Genomic DNA, 12,823 nt, shown 5'->3' on the forward strand with positions numbered 1-12,823 from the left:
TCTCTTTAAAATAAAAACAGAAAAATATATTTAAAATAAAAGACATAATAGATGGCATACGAGGATGGCTTCTGTTTAAGAATTAACTGATTAATTAACAAAATGATCAGATTCGAAATTATCCTCAAAAGCACCAGGCAGCTGAACGTGGTGGTGCACATCTGTAATCCCAGCACTCTGAAGGCTGAGGCAGGAGGACTGCTGCGAGTTGCAGTTCTGCCTGGGCTAGAAAGTGAGTTCAAGGCCAGCCTGAACTGCATAGCGAGACCCTGTCCGAAAAAGACCCAAAAAAAGCATCAGGGAAAGATAAACAGACAACAAATAAAAAAGGAAAGCTAAGAGCTGTAGAGAATAGAAGCTCCAAAAGGAAAGAATAATAAACATGGAGCTGGAGAAATAATGGAAGTGGGATGTGGTGGCGCATGCCTGGAGGCTGAGGCAGGATTGTTGCGAGTTCAAGACCAGCCTGGGCTACAAAGTAAGCTCAAGGCCAGCCTGAATTGCATGGTGAAACCCTGTCTCAAAAAGACAAATTAAGAAAAAAAAAAAAAGATGAAATATTTCAGAATTACAGAAAAGTGAACACAGGTTGAAAAGACTCTTAGAATAACCAACAATAGAAATAAGTGGGGGGAATCACACAGAGATATGAGGGTGCAAATAAAAATGCAAAAGACAAGGGAAGAGCAGAGAAAAATAAACGGCTTACACAGGAGCAAGAATCAGGGTGACATATCCTTGCTAGAAACACCGAGAAAGGAAGTCAGGGAAGTAATACCACTCAGGAGTGAAAGAAAAGAACTCTTTCAATCCAGAATCTTAAAGTCAGCCAAACTGTCACTTAAACATGAGGTCATCATAAAAATACTCTTGGGTAAATAAAGCCTCAGAAGGTGGAACACACAAAGAGCCGCATTGAAATACACTGGGAGGAAATCCTTAAATAATAAAAAGAAACAAATCTAGGAGACCTGGAGGAGCTGTGAAAAGTCAGGGTGTGTAAATCAGGCTCCTGTACGAGAAACAGAAATATATTCAGCACTTTAGGAAGGAGGGTATTTTATACGCTTCATTCTTTTAAAACATTGGAAAGTCTAGAGGCCCCCTAAATACTCCCAGACCCCGGGCCAGGTTGGGGAGCTCTGGTGACTGCCAAAATCGGGTAGGGGAGTCTCAAGACTGCCTGGAACAGTTGAATTGAAGGACCCTGGCTGTCTTCCAGATCCAGGAATGCAGAGCTGATGGCTGCCACTCCCAGATCCTGGTACTCCGAGTGTGGTTGCCAGTGTCATGTGGGGTCCTTTGACTCAGGGATAATAAAAATTAAAAACCAGGCCAAGAAGTGTGCAACTTGCTTTTTGTTTTGGTACTGGGAATCGAACTCAGGACCTTGCACTTGCCAGGCAGGTGCTTATGCCACTGAGCTATATCCCTGGCCCAAGAAGTAAGAGTAACAGGCAAAGCTTTTGTTTGTTTTCAGCTTTTGGTGTTTTGGAGACAGCTTCTTGCTATGTAGTGCAGTCTGGCTTTGAACTCGCTTGTGTAGCCCAGGCTGGCCTTAAACTCAGTGATCCTCCTGTCTCAGCCTCCTGAGTGCTGGAATTGCAGGCGTAAGCCACCATACCCAGCAGCCAAAGCTTTTCATTGAGATGAAAGAGAAGGTGAGCTGGGGACTTTTGCTTGAGGAGAGGCACTGAAGGGGACGCAGCAGTGACAGAGATCAGGCCTGCAAGGTAATCAAGGCACGGGGCCAGCATTCACGGGGTTGCGGAGGTGAGCTGGGGTCTGGTTGATCACTCTCTCAGTCCTGGCTCTGTGAGGTGGCTGGGGAGATCCTTGCTGTTCAGTGGAGTCTGGTGCCTGTGAGGTGATGGCTCCTGGGTAGTTAGGGAGGTGATCTCAAGTTGGGCTGGTTCGTCTGCAGAGGCTCTACTGGAATCGAAAGTGATTGCAAGTTTAGGACAAGGACTGGAGGCTTCTAGATGCCTCCCCAGGGGGTCTGGAAGAGGACACAGTAAAAAGTAGCAGTTGACGGCCCTAGCAGATCTTGAAACTACATTACTTACTCTGGATGTCTTTGGTCTTACAGGGGGAGGAGAGAGGCTGGGTACTTTTGAGGTTAATAAACCAGTTTTGAGACCAGCACTCCCTCACTGATTAATAGGCCCCCGTGCAGCGCACAGCAGGAATCCAGCCCAGCAGGACGGTGTCATTCCGAGGTAACAAAGGAGACAGGCACACAAGGACGGCAGAGCCCTGGCTTTGTTCTGTGGTCGCAGCTCCTGACTGTCAAGGGTTGGGAGGGGAGCATGCGCGGAGGCCGGCATGTGGATGCTGTTGCACTGTAACCACTTGGTGGCTTCAAATGACAACTTGGCATTTACTGTTTTGCCTCCTGAAGTCGGCTGGGTCCCGGGTGGTCCTCACATGGAGTCCCCAGGGCAGGGCTTCTGCGGGACAGAAAACAGAGGCAGCCACTGAAGGACGATTGCCAGAACTGCCAGCGTCACCTCTGACATGTCCTGGGGTCTGCGCAGGCACGGGGCCCGCCTGGAGTCCTGATGGACATCAGGTTATGTTGCAGAAGAGGACGTGGGGTGGGAGCCGTCTTTGGATGAGACCGTTTGCTGCAGCTGCAAAGCGCGGGTGAGTCCAGGAGACAGGAAGCCACTTGTTCTGAGACAGGTGTGGGAGGCAAAGGAATGTGACGTCGGGTGCCCACTCTGGCTCTGGCTCTGGCTCTGGCTCTGGCTCTGGCTCTGGCTCTGGCTCTAGCCCGCTGCTCAGGCTCACTGTGTGTTGTCAGAAGCCTGAGGCCTCCAAAGCCTTACCCACGTAAAGGCTAAGTGACTGGCCCTGGTCATTAACAACGATTACCTCCGGTGGCCACAGTGAGGGATGAGCCGGGAGCCACAAAGCCCCTCTGACAGTGGAGGAAGCAGCCTTGGAGAGGTCATGAGGCCAGGGTGCTGCAACTAAGCCAGAAACGGACCCCAAGTCCAATTCCAGAGCCCCTCCTCTGTCTACTCCACCACCTACCAGGGCATGGGCAAGGGGGCGAGGAGGACATTCCTCGGGAGCCCAGGAGGAGAGAGTATGGCCGTCAGGATGGCAGGAGAAGGCAGTGGCCACACTGGAATGGCCTTCACTCCGTCCCTGGGGACACAGCCGAGGCCCCCAGCTGGACTGGACCTTTCCCCTAGATCATGCCACCATGAAAATTCGCCACTACCCAGGTGCTGGCTTGTGACGCATCCATGGCCTTCGAGGCAGCACTCGGCCTGGAACGTGGACCTCCTCATGCCTGGCCCCAAGCTCACTCCGGCCTTGGCCTCCTCCTCCTCCCTGCCTCTGTCCCTCTCAGGCCCTGTGTTTGCTCAGAACCTGAGCCCGGGGCAGAGAGCACCAAAGTATTTACTTATGTCACTGCCAGCCGCCCTCCTAGAGGCCCCCGAGGGGGACGCCCTGAGAAGTTCACTTACATAACCGGGCCACACAGCAGGGAGGAGAAGGAAATGAATACTCCTCCCACCATCTCAGACGTATTTCAATACTAGATAGCTGGACATTTCCCTCTCTCTCCCTCCCTGAACTTCACACCATCACCGCCTTTAGTCTTGATTCTGGGCAGCTTAGCGGGTTGGGGAGATCTTTCTAGAGGTAGGCAGGGGAGGGAAATGCAATGTGCTCAGAGATGATTTGTGCCCATCCCCAGCAGGGCCTTTATATTTATTATCTCATTTCTTTCAACCACAGTCCTGCAAAGGAGGCCCTGTTATTACCTCTATTTTACAGAAAAAGAATGGAAGCACAGAGAGGTTAGTAGCTTGAACTCTGGCCGAGTGTAATGGCACACTCCGTAATCACCAGTCCTCAGGAGGCTGAGGCAGGAGAATTGCAAGTTCAGGGCCAGCTGGGAACCTCATCGAGAATGTATCGCAAAATAAAAACAATGGTACATTCAAGGCCCTCACACCCAGCCCCTCCCCCGCCTGAGCCCCTTTCGCCCTCTTTCCCGCATTTCCGGGACTCCTGACCTCCACTTGCCCGCCCATTCCCGCACCCTGGAGGTCTCCTTCCCGCTCCCACCCACGCCTTGCGGAGGGGCAAGACAGGTCTGGGAGGCAGAGGACTGGGTCCGGGTCCTGCTCTGGCAGCTCTGTGACTTTGGATGAGTTCCTGGGCCGCTCTGCGCCCTGGTTCCTTCAAGTGAAGCTGAGTGGGTGTGATGAGGACTCAGTGGGGTCATGGAGGTAAAGCCCCGGGCACGGCGGGCACCACGGAAGGGAGCAGAGAGTGGCTGTGAGTAGCAGTGCTCCTCCTCCGCCCGCCTGGTGCCTTAGAATCGGCCCCGACCGCAGCCCCGGGCTCCCAGCCGTGGGTGCCCCCGGGTTCCGCCAGCCTCGCACCCGTGCTCCCGGGCCGTCCGCCCTGATTCAGGCTCACAGTGCAGTGAGACCAGGAGTTTCCGCACAAACAGGGCCCCGAGTTCTGCCCTTTGGGGTGTGGGGCGCCCCGGGGGTCCATGGTGGAAGACACTGGGGGCCGGTGGACCTCAGAGACAATGTGCAGGGCAGGTCAGCACCGGGAGAGCTCGGAGCCAGCGGGGCCCCTGGACACAGCAGACAAGGCCTGTGAGACTTGAAAGCCCTCAGGGTGGTTTGAATTTCTTTTAAAATGGGAGGGTACTTGTTGATATTTTTATTTTTTCCTTCACATTGGAAACAAAACGCTTTTGGAGGCTAGGAAACATGCACTGTGATTGGCTGCATCCCCCAGACTTGTCATGAGGCCCTGACCAGTTCTTCCTTCCTTCAGCGGCTTCCGTCGGTCTCTAGTTGGTCCTTACAATTCAGACGAGGACATTGAGGACAAGGACTTAGGTCCACAGTCGTGAGAGAGTCGTCCCGGGCCTTTACAAGGTCATCTTCTTTAGTGGAGTCCTCACAGCACGAGGACAGGGAGCCACTCCACTTCAGAGCTGAGGAAGCTGAGGCCTGGAGTGGAGCCGGACGTCCCTGCTCGAGTCCCTCGGCTAATGGGGGAGAGCTGGGAACCGCCCGACCCGCTCTCTCCTGTCCCCCCACATCTCCTCCCTCATCTCCCTGTGGCTCCCCCGCAAGGGCTCCTGCCTTCCCTCTCCTCTGCCCAGGCTCCCAGCCCCCAGGAGGACGCCCAGTTCTGTGCAGCGTCACATGTCACATGTCCCCCTTCACGACCCCATGTCCCACCTCACGAGCAAGCTGGGGGCTGGCACTGTGCCTGGGGAGAGAGCGCAGGTCTGTGTGAAGCGTGAGGCCCCCCGCACAAACACCCCTCTGTGTGTCAGGCCCTATTGTGACTGGCCACCAGCCAGCTCCCACCGCAGCCGCTTGAACAGCAGGGACTGTTCCTCTGCGTGTCCTCCCTGCAGCCCGGCTCGGGCAGGAAAGGAGAGGCTGTGGCCTCTGGAAACGGAGTGGGTGGGGGCAGGGGAGAGGGAGGGCCCCGTCCTCACCCGCACAGGGGGCTCATAAGCCCCAGATGGAAGAGTCTGAGAGGGAGGTGATCGGGTCCCAGCTGTCTGTTTTGTAGGGAAGACTGCAGTCAAGGTAGAACAAGTGGCTTATCCATGGTCACAGGGTAAGTAAGTGACAGGGTCAGTTCCAAACCCAGACTCCCTCACCTGCAGCCAGGGTTCTTGGCCCCCACATTAGTATGCCAAGGTGGCCCTGCTAGTAGGTGAGGCTATCAGATCCATAGATCACAGATCAGGTGCATAGACCAGGGCATTCAGATTTCAAGAAAGAACGCCACATGTTAAGATTACAGAGCAGTACTAATCCCAGCACTATAGAAGGCTGAGGCAGGAGCATTGCAAGTTCAAGCCCAGCCTAGGCAATTTAGTAATTTGAGGTGAACCAAGCCCTTAGGAGAGGCAGGATTTGAACTCAGAATCAAAAGCCAGACCATGTAAAGGTCTTTTAGGGATAAACTCAGATTTGTGGAGATTACAAGCATGCATCCCGGCTTGGCCTTGATTCTTAACCAAATAAAAAAAAAAGGGGGCAGCCTAGGAGCACTGTTCCGAGGTGACTGCTGGTCCCAGGTGATTGCTGGTGCTCATCTGGCTTTGTGCTGTTTTCTGCCCTCCCGCCTCCGGTTTTCCCCGCAGAAGCTTGCAGTTGCTTCGCGTGCAGTGTGCAGAACTCAGTTACAGCTACATATTCTCCTGTAATGGGTGACATATAGGCGTAATCCAGAGACCTAGCACAGGAGAGCAGCGGGGGCCTGGGAAGAGGCAGGCCAGGTGGGGGCTCCTCGCTCAGGGCCAGGGTTCCCTTAGGGCTGGCTGGGTTCTTGCTGTCCTTGCTACGGATCTTGCTCTGAAGGAACCAGACAATGAGGCGCATGGACCTCCCCTCTCTCTCTGTGTCCCCGAGGACCCTCAGTCTCCCCGTTTGTAAAGGCGAAGCCAGTGGACTCCGTCCTTGTCAGGGTGGGTTAGGTGGAATCCTAGGAGGCCGCCCCCTCTGCCAAGGTGGGGAGCTGCGGAGCAAAATGCGGTTGGGGGCGGGGCTGAGGCAGAGGAGGGACGTTCAGTTCCTTTTGGAGGGGCTTAGCTTTCTGTCCTAAGTGCATCCCCACCCATCGGACAGAAGGGCAGAGCAGCTGTCAGAGCAGACAAACACATCAGCAAGTTTGCTGCTTTCATCTTTTTTCTTGGCTGCAGGATCCCCTGCTTCCCCCTGGGCCCCTCGATCGCACCGCTCGCCCCCCCCCATGTGCTCCCGGGGCACCGCCCACCCTGCCGCTTCCTGTTGGAGCCCCTGGGTCCCCGTCCCTCTCTGGCTCTGTCACCGTCGTCCCCCACCCCTGCTGTGGCCGGTACAGGGTCAGGAGCTTCCTGGGGAGAGCGATCGTTCTGAAGCTCTCCTGTCTGAGGATGTCGCGTCTACCCTCGCGCTTGGCGTTTCGGTGGCTTTGGTGCGCGGTCAGGCCGGGACACTCCAGACTTGCACAGAGTGGTCTCAGAGCGTCTATGGTGACTACTGTTCTGGTTCCGTCTGAGTGCCGATCCTTTACCAAAAAAATTATTTCTAGGATAGCGCGAATAGGTGTATTGATGATGTCTGTAGTTTATTGAGAGCAACAGTCAATGCTTAAAATTTTCTTTTTCTCTTGACCAATTTTACACGTTTGAATTTGGTAATTAGAAGGACTGATCCAGGGCTGGGGATGTAGCTCAGTGGCATAAGTGCCTGCCTGGCAAGCGCAAGGTCCTGTGTTTGATTCCCGGTACCAAAAAAAGTAAACAAATAAAATATAAATAAAAATAAAAATAGAATGACTGACCTGAAAACAATATGCAGTATAAGAACCACTGTTGAACTCCTACCATTTTGTACAGTGAAGCTCTGCATCATTTCCAATGTTTTTTTTAAAATTATTTTTAAATTACTGTTAAGTTACTGGCTTTGTTTGATCATTCTTACATTCTTATGTCTAATGGACTGAACAATTTCGTTGAAGATAACTGTGTAATTTAGCAACCATTGTAAATTTCTAGCATTTTATCTTGAGGTCATGTACCATTTTTGTTGTTTTTGTGTTGTTCTGATTCTATCTTCATTGTTGTTTTGTCAGTTTTTTAAACTTTAAAAAAAAAAAATCATACCATAAAAATTATTTCTGGGATTTTTACTATTCCATTTTCACCTACTTTCTCCCTTTTTATCTGCTTTGTTCCACTTCATGAGACATTTCCTCAACACTCTTCTAACCCTTCTACTGATCCCCCTCCCCTATACTGGTACTGGGGATTACACCCAGGGCCTTAGCAGTACGCTACTCCATCCCTTTTTTTTTTTTTTTTTTTTTTTGGTACCAGGAATCGAACTCAGGACCTTGTGCTTGCCAGGCAGGTGTTATGTAGCCCAGGCTGGCCATGAACTCACAGCCATCCTCCTGCCTCAGCCTCCCAAGTGCTGGGATTACAGGCGTGTGTCACCATGCTTGTCTCCTTTTTTTATTTTTTATTTTAAGATAGGGTCTTACTGGGTTGCCCAGGCTGGGCTCAAACTTGCAGTCCTCTTGCCTAAGCCTCCCAGTGACTCTTTTGTCATATTTTAAATTTCCTAGAACATTCCTTTCTTCTAGCATCCTGTTCTTATACAGATGCAAATCTTATCTCTGTAAGAATACTGAGTTTTTCTTCTGCTCTCTGTATTGTCTGTGTTTTAAACAACTCCCTCTGTTGGTCTTGTCTGCTGTCTGTGCATTTTATTTGTGGCTTTCTTGCCTTTCAAAGGTCTGCTGATGTTTGGTGATCTGTTCTTAAAGAGTTGTTTCTCGCTATATAACACAAACCAGAATCTGTCCCCATTACTTGTGGCTTCCCTCTGGACAGATTTGTTGCATCAGTAGCCTGGAGGCCCCATTCCTAAGTCACAGCAGAGTCAGAGGCTGTGTGTCTGGGGACAGAGACCCAGCTAACCAGCCTGCTGGAGATGGGACTGATGAGCTCCCGGCGGGGCCAGGCTGCCGAGACACCTTGCAAATCCGACCTGGGCAGGGATCGATGCGCAGGATGAGAGGCCTCCTAAGCTCTTGGCAGAGAAGAGACTTGGAAGGGAAAAGTTGAGAATGGTTATGAGTTAACTGGGAAAACGGATTAAGTGTCCCAAGGATGGTACAGAATCCTGGCTGGAGCGGCTGGGTGGGGTGTTCTCATCCTTCAGGGGAGGGCGGACAGCAGATGCGTTGGAGGTTAGGTGGTAGGTAGGTGCTGCAGAGCTCATGAAATCAGCTTGCTTGGCCAGGAAGGAATCTGCCTACCCCGTTGGCTCCTGAGCCCCTGCCCACACCCTGCTCCAGCTGGCCGGGGACCCAGGCCTCTCCCTCTGCTCTTGTCACAGAGCTTCTCCTGGCTCTGTGGTGCTGTGGTGCTAATGCCAACCACCACCGATACACTTGTGTTCTCTTAGCCGTGCTGTGTGTCTGAGCTCAGGCAGTACGGGGGAGGCAGGAGTCAGTGAAGAGCATCCACCTTGGGATCAGACGGAGAAGGATCCAAATCCTGTGTAGTATGCTGAGCAATGGCCTCCTGAAAATGTCCACATCCCAATCCCGAAGTCTGGGACTTAGTTTACAAGGCAGAGAGCCTTCACAGTAGGATAACATGACACATCTCTAGATGGAGGGTAATCCTGCATTAAAGAAATCACAATCACCAGGTGTGGTGGCACACGACTGTAATCCCAGCACTGGGGAAACTGAGACAAGAGGATTATTGCAAGTTCGAGACCAGCCTGGGCTACAAAGTGAGCTCAAGACCAGCCTGAACTGCATAGCAAGACCCTGTCTCCAAAAAATAAAAATAAAAATAAAATAAAGGAATCACAAAGGTCCTTATAAGAAGGAGTAGGAGGGTCAGAGAGAGAAGGAAATGTTGCACAGCTGGTTTGAAGATGGGAAGAGGAGCCAAGAATCATGGGATGCAGGCAGCTGGCAGAGGCTGAGGGAGGAATCTGTTCTAGCTTTGCATTATGCTGGCAGACACCGTGAACGAGAGATTATCCACTACCCTGCCAGAAAGCTACTGCTGGCTTGCTGGGATGGATCGGCACCAATCGGGACTCTGTCTCCACACACTGTCTACCAGTGACAGCAGAGACACACCTGGAAGTGGACTTTTCTCTCCCTTTCTCTCTCTCATTTGTTTTCCATTGTTGTAGTGGTGGTGGTTTTGTGTTTGTTTTTTTGTTTTGCTTTTTTCTCCATTATTTGATCTTGTTTTTATATGAGTGTGAATGTGGTTTCTAGCCTCTTTGTGGTTGTGGTTCTATTCTGGTCTTTTTATCTTTTTCATCTCTCTTTCCCTCCTTCTGCACCAGTGTCCCAAAGTTAGCGTGATCCCCCTTTGTCCTCCAGCCTTACTTCTAATCTCTTCCTCTTCTTCCACTTCTCTATTTTCTCCCTAACCCATTCTAAATTTTAACTTCTGATGGAAAAATTGACATATTAAGGACTTTGTATACTGCATAATGTTTGCTTTTTTTAAAAAATTTTTTGTCTTTTTGAGACAAGGCCTCGCTATGTAGTTCATTCTGTCCTTGAGCTCACTTTGTAGCCCAAGCTGGCCTCAAACTTGCAGCAATCCTCCTGCCTCATCCTCCTGATTGCTGGGATTACAGGCATGCACCACCATGCCTGGCTCTGGTTCGTTTTAGATATTGTTATATAACTACAAATCTAGTTCATACAGTTAAAGGTGGCGAATTAATGGTTGGCTCAGTTTGTAATTTTCTAGGTCTTGTTTGATGCTATTGTCATTGCTGATGGAACTACTACAGCCAAAAGTGACATAATTGTTCTAAACAGCTGTTCTTCCTGGTATTCCAAGACTGACATTGACTAAGAGTCACAAACAATACTATGGCACAGTGACAGAGAACCACGGGCTGGGGCAAACAGGCAGCAACAGGTAGGATCTTGCAACAGACTCAAAACCCAAAAACCAGTTACACCTCAAAGATACCTTGGTGAAGTAGTCATTTCCTAAAGGTTCTAAATACTAGAAATAAAGAAACCCACCATAGACAATTTACAAACATCACGACAGGAATTAAACTAAGAAAAGAAAATGAGAAGACATTTAAACAAGATGCAACCTCAGACATCCAGTTCACCAAAGGCAAACCAAGGGGGCAATGAGGTGGAACAATTTGAAAGCCACCCACCTGGCCTCTCTGAAGTGATAACAACAAAGCAACTGAGTGAGGCTCTAGAAAAAAATCAAATCAGGAATAATTTCTCAGATAACTACAGAAATGATGTCCACAATGAAAAGCAGGTTTAGTGATTCTATAGAGCAGATACAGATAAAGAACTAAAAGAGCTTAAGAAAATTATGGAAGTGGGCTGGGGGTATAACTCAGTGACACAAGCACCTGCCTGGCAAGTGCAAGGTCCTGAGTTCGATTCCTGGTACAAAAAAAAAGAAAAGAAAATTATGGAAGCCATGAATTCTCAGCATAGGAAAGATATGGACTCCATAAGGCAGATTCAAGAAGATATCCAGGAGAATAAAAATTCCACTGAAAGTATTTGCAGCAGATTAAGCCAATGTGAGGCCAGGATCTCAGTATAGAAGACAGGCTTGTGGTTAGCAATTGTGAAAAGAAAGATTTCTTAAAAGTACCAAAGGACTATGAGAAATAAATCCAGCAGCTACTAGATGAGGCAAAGAAGAATAATTTAACATTGATTGGAGTCAATGGAAAAGAAGGAGGTAGCACAAATAATATTAAAAAAAAAATGTTTACAGACATCATGGCAGACAGCTTTCCTGGTAGAGAAAATGAATTTAACATACTGAGTGAGGCATGTAGAACTCCAATTAGCCATGATTTTAAAAAAAATCTACAGCCAGGCATATCATAGTCAAGATTCCAGAAATTCAACACAAGAATAGAATCTTAAAAATGGTTAGGGAAAATGAACAAATCCCCTATAAAGGAAAGCCCATCAGAATCACAGCTGACTTCTCAGCACAAACCCTCAAGCTTGGAGTGAAGTATTTCAAGTTCTAAAGGAAAACAACTTTCAACCCAGATTGATGTACCCTGCAAAACAATCTCTCTAAACTGATGGAGAAATAAGATACCTGCATGACAAAGAGCATCTGAGGAAATTTATGACCACCAAACCAGCACTCTAGCATGTTTCAAAGGACAGTCTAGCAAGAGACAACAAGGACCACAACTCCACGAACCCCAACAGAAGAAATCCACCAGGCAAGGCAAACAGTTAAACAGAGGGAGGGGAAAAAAAGAGGGAGAGCCAACAACAGAAAAATAACATGACAAGGATGAGTCAGTACATATCAGTTATAACCATCAATGTTAATGGTCTCAATTCACCAATCAAAAGACATAGATTGGCAGGATGGGTCAAGAAGCAAGATCCAACAATATTCTGCATACAAAAACACATTTAATTGAAAAAAGAAATTCATAGACTGAAATTCAAAGAATGGAAAAAAATACTCCATGGGACAGGAACCCAGAAAAAAGCAGGGGTAGCTATTCTTTTTTTTTTTTGGTTTTCATTTTTCTCTGGTACCGGGAACCGAACTCACGACCTTGCGCTTGCCAGGCAGGCACTTTTGCCACTGAGCTAAATCCCCAGCCCCAGGAGTAGCTATTCTATTTGTGGACAAAATTAATTTCAAGCCAAGACTGATTAAGGGAGATAAAAAAGTCACTACATCCTTGTAAAGTGAACAATCTAAGAGGAAGAGATAACAATCATAAATATATATGTAACAAATACCAGTGCACCCAACTATATAAAACAAATACTAATGAGCATGAAAACCAAATAAGCATTAATACAGTTGTATTGGGGGATCTCAATACCCCACTGTCACAAAAAAGACAAATCAACTAGACAAAGAATCAACAATGCAATATTAGAACTGAACCAAACTTTTGAACAAATGGACATAGTAAATGTCTACAGAGTGTTCCGCCCCACAACATCAGAAAACACATTCTTCTCAGCTGCACATGGGATGTTCTCCAAAATAGACCACATACTAATGCACAGAACATGCCTAAGTAAATGCAAAGGAACTGAAATTATCCCATGCATATTATAAGACCATAGTGCAATGAAACTGGAACTCCCTAAACACATGGAAATTAAATAGCACCCTCCTGAACAACCAGTGGATCACAGATGAAATTAAAGAAGAAATAAGACAGTTTCTACAATTAACTGATAATGACAATATAATATACTGGAACTTATGGGATACAATGAAAGCAGTCCTAAGAGG

The 12,823-nt window shown here is 48.7% G+C and overlaps 1 protein-coding gene across 2 annotated transcripts in view; it reads left to right on the forward strand.

Annotated features, from left to right (window-relative positions):
* Ncmap (noncompact myelin associated protein) overlaps positions 1-12,823 on the forward strand; it is a 45,562-nt gene that overhangs the window by 5,852 nt on the left and 26,887 nt on the right. Inside the window, exon 1 of one of the 2 annotated variants that reach the window (XM_005394811.2) lies at positions 2,623-2,646. The exons of the other annotated variant lie outside the window; for it this stretch is intronic. The gene's annotated coding sequence lies outside the window, so the exon portion shown is untranslated. Of the gene's footprint in view, positions 1-2,622; positions 2,647-12,823 lie in introns of those variants that run through there. 2 annotated transcript variants of the gene reach the window in all.

The sequence above is a fragment of the Chinchilla lanigera genome, unplaced genomic scaffold (genome assembly GCF_000276665.1).
Source record: "Chinchilla lanigera isolate Chin_1 unplaced genomic scaffold, ChiLan1.0 scaffold00051, whole genome shotgun sequence".
Taxonomy (NCBI): Eukaryota; Metazoa; Chordata; class Mammalia; order Rodentia; family Chinchillidae; genus Chinchilla; species Chinchilla lanigera.